Below are 6343 nucleotides of genomic sequence, written 5' to 3' on the forward strand. Positions count from 1 at the left end.
AAGTATTGTTACCCTGCATGAGTGTAATATTGATATGAAAAAATTGTCTTGTCAGTAATAAAATAAGTTATGAAATTTTATGAGCCTGATAGCGTGCTAGATTTTGTGCTTTATAGATTGTTTTTTTATTCAAGTTACTTACTACATACATACATAATTTGTAAAATCAAATCTATAGGATTTTCTTTTCTAAGGAAAAATACCACTACTTGGGCTTTTTTCTATCTCTACAGCAAACACTTTAAGCGCTTAGCTGGTAGGCTTTGTTTTTTATTGCTGTAAATAGCATGTTTATATTGCTTTTATTTGATTATAGATTGTTTTTTTATTCAAGTTACTTACTACATACATACATAATTTGTAAAATCAAATCTATAGGATTTTCTTTTCTAAGGAAAAATACCACTACTTGGGCTTTTTTCTATCTCTACAGCAAACACTTTAAGCGCTTAGCTGGTAGGCTTTGTTTTTTATTGCTGTAAATAGCATGTTTATATTGCTTTTATTTGATTTTTCTAATTTAACACTTTAAGCGCTTAGCTGGTAGGCTTTGTTTTTTATTGCTGTAAATAGCATGTTTATATTGCTTTTATTTGATTTTTCTAATTTAAGTATTACTCCCTTATTCCAAACAGAAAGTTCCCTCTTCCCAGTGGGGCACATTCTTCTTCTCACCTCCCAACATAGCTATTGTAATTCACTGTTGACACTGATTGCTCCATTTAGTCTTAAGATTATATAATCATTGTTCATAGCTGAGTGATAGACTCTTCTCCCTCTGTCTTAAATTTTTACTTCCGAGTGTTAATAATTGGGTGCCAGGTCCATGACTGTCGTCTCTGTACTTCCCCGTGATCAGTGATTTCGTCAGTTTAATTTGTCTTGAAGAATGGCTCTTCAACAGTCAGCCTTGTTTTCTGGACTTGTCTCCTGTGGCTGGTGTAGAGCTGTTGTCCCGTAATCTCCTTCCCCCACAGCCTGGGAATTGTTTGCCTATTCCCTGTGTTGCAGTCCCTGTTCTCTGTTTCTTGTGCCTGGTATCTTTCTTAGATACACTCCTTTCTGTGATGCGTAACATAACCTCAGGTAGCTTCTTCCTAGCAATGGAGGCAAGGGAGAAAGTTTTGTTTTGAGACTTGTAAGAGAAGGGGCCAATCCCCTTGTGTAAAGCATTGTAAGAATAGCTATTTCTTACTGATCCCTTCCTATTTGTTAACAATGTTCATTTTCACTTATTTTTCAAATATTTGGTGTTGCTAAATACTGAGATACTGATTCTGAGCTGGACCACAAGTGCTGCCTGGTATGTATGGCTCTTGGATCCAAAACTATACTACCCAATGTAAGGTTTGATGGATCTTCATTAACACTTTCTTTGCAGGAATTTCTATGGGTTGATAAGAGAGTTGGTGGGGGGTTGGGAAAGAAAAGAAAAGAAGGGATAAGGTCTTATAGCCAGTGAGTGGTTGGTAGAACTTATTCAAGTCACAATACAGCCTACACTGAGCTACTCTTCTAAGATTAGTGGTTTGCTGGTAAATACTGAGCAACCAGCAATACTGGGGCAGCCATGGTGGAATCAGGAGGACTTATATCACTTGTATAAGCAGCACATATGCCACATTTACTGAAGATTGTATTATTTGAAAAGTAAAGCAGATGCAGTTACCTGTTTTTCTCCTTTCCTGATCCCCTTCTAGTTTTATGACCTACACACACACATAATTAAAATATTTTTTGGACAGTTTCATACAGGCATACCTATTATGGTCATATTCACTCTGCATTACTTTCTTACCCAGTCCCAACTAATCCCCCTTCCTGCTTTATGTTTTTGTTTCACTAAGTTTAATTTGGGTTGCCTATTTGAACATGTGTAGGGGATTATTTACTGGAGCATGGGCAGGTTACCAGATATGAGACATACTCCTGAGTTGCTGGTCAGAGAGCCCCCAGAAGCTTCTGAAACAATACTACCATTGTTCTTCATTACCCACCAGAACTAAGACCCTGTAGGAATGATATTTTTACAAAATGGACAGAATTTGGACTAATGACTTTTAGTTAACTTTGCAGCCGAAAAGCTATGACAGACTCATTGACCATGTGCACTTAGGACCTGGGGACCTGACCTTGATCCTTCCAAACCCCACTTTGTCCAAGATAGTGAATGAATAAATGTAAGTGTACTTGAGAATTAACAAGTCAAAGCTCTGAAAGGTGGTACATTCGTGTTGGTATCTTCATTGAAAACTGAAGATTGAGAAGGATACTTGACATTGTGTATATGAGGTGTCTTGGGTCTAGGAATGAAAGAGCAAGATTGTCTGATAAGAGAGTGGTGGATCCAAGTTTGTAGTCCCCAATTGAAGCTGGAGAAATGGTTCTGATTAAAATTATAGGTGAGGCCTGCCTGGCACAACAGCACTGTTCCAGGAGACACCTGAAGGAACGATGCCCTCCAATTTGGGCCCATTCTCATAACTAAAATGAAAAATCAGACTGTTTATTAAGGTTTAACTATTTTGACCCAGTAACACCATAAGACCCTATTATTCAAGGCACCATACACTTTGGACACAGAGCACAGAGACATCAAGCTAGAAGTGAGCTAGAGACACTTCCTCCCTGCTGGCTCATGGAAGAAGGTGCTATGCAGGCTTCTGTAGGGGAGAAGTCATCAGCAGTCTTTCCCAGATGTGGACTATGGTACAGTTCCAATGTGCCAAGCAAAGTGTGTCCACCAGTGCTGTGGTGGGGATGCTGGGATTGAACAGGACGCAGGTTTAGGCTACAGCCTTGTCCAGCAGGCTCAAGCCCCAAGTCTGGACCTGGAAGGGAAATTTAAATATTGATTGACTGTCATTAAAATCTCAAAATCAGGTAAATTAAAAATTTAGAAAAAGAAACAAATGGCTGAAAAAAAAATCCTGCCTGAAAGTCTCTGCAGAAGTCTCCAACCACAAAGCCTGTCAGCAGACATCCTCCTGACAAGTTGGTATAGACACAAGAGAAAGCAAGGATTAAAATCCTTACTTTCCTCGAGTCCTCCATCGGGCTCTACGTCAGTCCCGTCTTTGGGACTCATTTAACCTAGAGTTAAACTGTGGAATCTTATCTTAATCTGGGGCCCATATAATGCCATGACCAGGGCTGTGGGTCTCTCCATAGTGGCTTCTATAGAAGAAGTAATACATACATACAGAGGGGAGCCAGACAAGGCACTAACAGATTCCTAACAGTAGTATTACTGTGTCAAGCAAGCTCTTAAAACTTCCAAAACCGGAAACCCATCCTCCAAGCAAAAATGATGCATTCATTCTCCAACTTTGTTGCCCTTCAAGGTTAATTCCCTTTCCAATGTACCTTTCTTTCCTTGACCCTAAATTTTCATATAAGAGGACTCCCAGGTCCTTACCAGTCTGGTTTGGCAATAAGAAACCAGGTTGAATTATTCCAGTAGTACAGGTCCTTCCGTAGTTGGTAGAGAGATGGGTTTATGCCATTCTTCCACAGATCCAAAACAGTCCATTTGGTGCTTTTCAGTTACAGTTAGTGTGTGGGCTGGATTAGCCCAGAATTAATGGACTTGGAATGCCTTGAAATGGGCTAGCCTGAGTAGTGTCAGGGCTTGTATGGTTAAACAGAGGTGGTGTCTTTTGAGACCCTATACATATAAGACCCCTAGTCCCTGTCCCCTTTTGATTAGGTGCCCCAAAACCAAGTAGGTATACCTGGCCACCAGGTGGCATTCCAGAACAGCATTCTACATGGGGTCTCTCCACTGGGTGTGGTTAAGCCCTAGCCAAAGAATACATTAGTTTCCAAGTACCTGTGACCTGAGGACCCAGCTTTGGCATCTTTCACCTTCTTCAATGAGATTTTGGGTCCACTGCAATGTAGAATAAGCATCTAGGCTCATCCCCATCCAGGGCCATTCCTCATTCATGGAGGTTCCATCACGAACCTGACAATTGGGCAGTTACCACCAAGTCTGTATAGAGATTTTTTTCCTAGAGGGAAATTTAAGGTTTGGCTTAAATCCTTATATAGTACAGCAGCTGGGTCAGGGCTAATGATGATGGGACCCGTGGTGACTGGTTTCAAGTCCATATCCCATAACATTCAAGGAGTATAAGGACGTGAGGGTTTGGTTTCCAGCAATACCATTTTCCTTCTGAGCGGGCAATGTCTCCTTTGCAGGGCAGGCCATTTAGCTACTGAGAATTGACCCATGCCATGTAGAGTTTGTAGTGGCCCAAAAGCCTAGGGGCCATTGAAACATAACATCCCTTCAATAGGGGTAACTCCCCAAAGTGGATGAATAGGTGAGAATGTCCTTCATAATGGAGTGTGCTCTGACACAGACGTCATGGTTTAGTCATAGATCACCTGGCTTGAGATTCAAGAAGATGCCAGCCAAAGACAAAACGGCCTAGGTTAAGAGGAAGTTAACTTAATGATAGTAACCATGGAGAATACTTAAAATGCCTACATAAGCAAAGTAAAGAAGTACTAGTAGAATCTCAGTATACATCCAGTCAGCTGGACAAACTGCTACTGAACTTAACGGCAAAATATATAGCAAAGGATACGACCATAGACATAAGCAGGGGACGGCAATGCATTACAGTGAGAATCCAGTAATTCTTTCCCTGTGTGTAGACCAGCTAGCCTCCTGACTAGAGCAGGTCTGTATAAGAGGACTCCCAGGTCCTTACCAGTCTGGTTTGGCAATAAGAAGAAACCAGGTTGAAACTTGCGCTGTGTGTGAACTGACCAGCTTCCAGGCATGGTCAGAGCGATGAGTCCTGTCTTTTGTGCTGATGTCCCTTTGACAGAGGTTCAGCATCAATGGTGGAATCCCAGGTGACCACCAAATACCAGCAAGATGTGCTTGATCATGTATGAAGCTGCTTCCATCGCTGAAGTATTCTACATCTGGGTCCTTGGGCTGGTCAGTTGTCTGGCCTGCTGGAAAACACTTCCTCTATGACTTCATTGCAATCATGATCTGGCTGGCCAGCCCCACCTGGCAGCAGGGTGGCTCAATTTAGTGTCCTTATGACCTCAATGCAGACACATGGATTTTCACATAACATTCTTTGGTACCTGACCATCTTGCCTTGGTCAGCCAGCAGGAAGCTTTATGTTCTAGCAGTGCCAGCACCAAGTGGGGCACTCGGACTGCCAGTTTCTGCCCATGGTGACTTTGTCAGCTTCTGCTCCCAGGAGAGTTGTGTCTCAGGTCAGGTGGCCAGCCTCCAGCAATAGAGTCTAGCATTTGGAGAGACAGGCTACTGGGCAATGCCTGTTCCCAATACCTGTGTTAGTACACCTATTTCGAACCATTCATGAACACAGAAGGGGAAAAAGAGCCGGGCATGGTGGTGCATGTCTTTAATCCCAACACTCAGGAGGCAGAGGCAGGCAGATCTCTGTGAGATCAAGGCAAGCCTGGTCTACATAGTGAGTTCTAGGCCAACTGGGCCTACAGAATAACCCTATCTCAAAAAGACCAAGGGGGAAAAAGGGCTTGATAATATCTGGAAGTCAGGAGCATTGGAGAAGACCTGTTTAATGTCTTCAAATGCCTTTGTTGTGTCAGTCCCAGTATAAGGCGCTCTCATTCACTGCCTTTGTGACTTCTTCATAGAGGGTTTTTGCCATGACTGACAAGTTGGGGATACATATTTGACAAAATCCGGTGATGCCCAAGAATTCTTGGATTTTTCATCAGGTAGATGGAACTGGAATTGAATAGACCAATTGTTTTCTTTCTGAGCCAAGTTAACGCCCCTGGGTCAGATGGAAACTAAGGTAGTAGACTTTGTCCTGGCAAATCTGAGCCTTTTTTCCTGGAGACTTTGTAGCTGGTCTCATACAGGAGAGCGAGCAGCAACTGTGTTCCTTCCTTCCATGGATTCCTCTCGGGTGCCTCCTGCCAGTAGCAAGTCATATACTGAAGCAATGTACACCCACACTGTATAGCAGGAAAGGCCCTTAAATCAGAAGCTAGTGTTGTCCCAAAGATAGGTGGTGGGTTTTGAAGCCTGTGGTAATCTAGTCCATGTTAGTTGTCCTTTCCTTCAATTGGAGTCTTCCCATAGGGAAGGAATAGGTGGCTGGCTTGAAGGTGCCAGGTGGATGCAGAAGAAAAGCATCCTTCAGGTCCTGGCAGGTAAAATAGGCTACCTATGCTGGGATCAGGCTCAGGAGAGTATGTGGATTAGGGACCACTGGGTACAGTGTGACTGTGGCATGATTTATTGCCCTCAAGTCCTGGACCGGCCAGTTGTCGTCAATACCAAGCTTTTGGATGGGTAGGAGGGGTATGTTCCAA

The sequence above is a fragment of the Nannospalax galili genome, unplaced genomic scaffold (genome assembly GCF_000622305.1).
Source record: "Nannospalax galili isolate Female #2095 unplaced genomic scaffold, S.galili_v1.0 scaffold854, whole genome shotgun sequence".
NCBI classification, from domain to species: Eukaryota; Metazoa; Chordata; class Mammalia; order Rodentia; family Spalacidae; genus Nannospalax; species Nannospalax galili.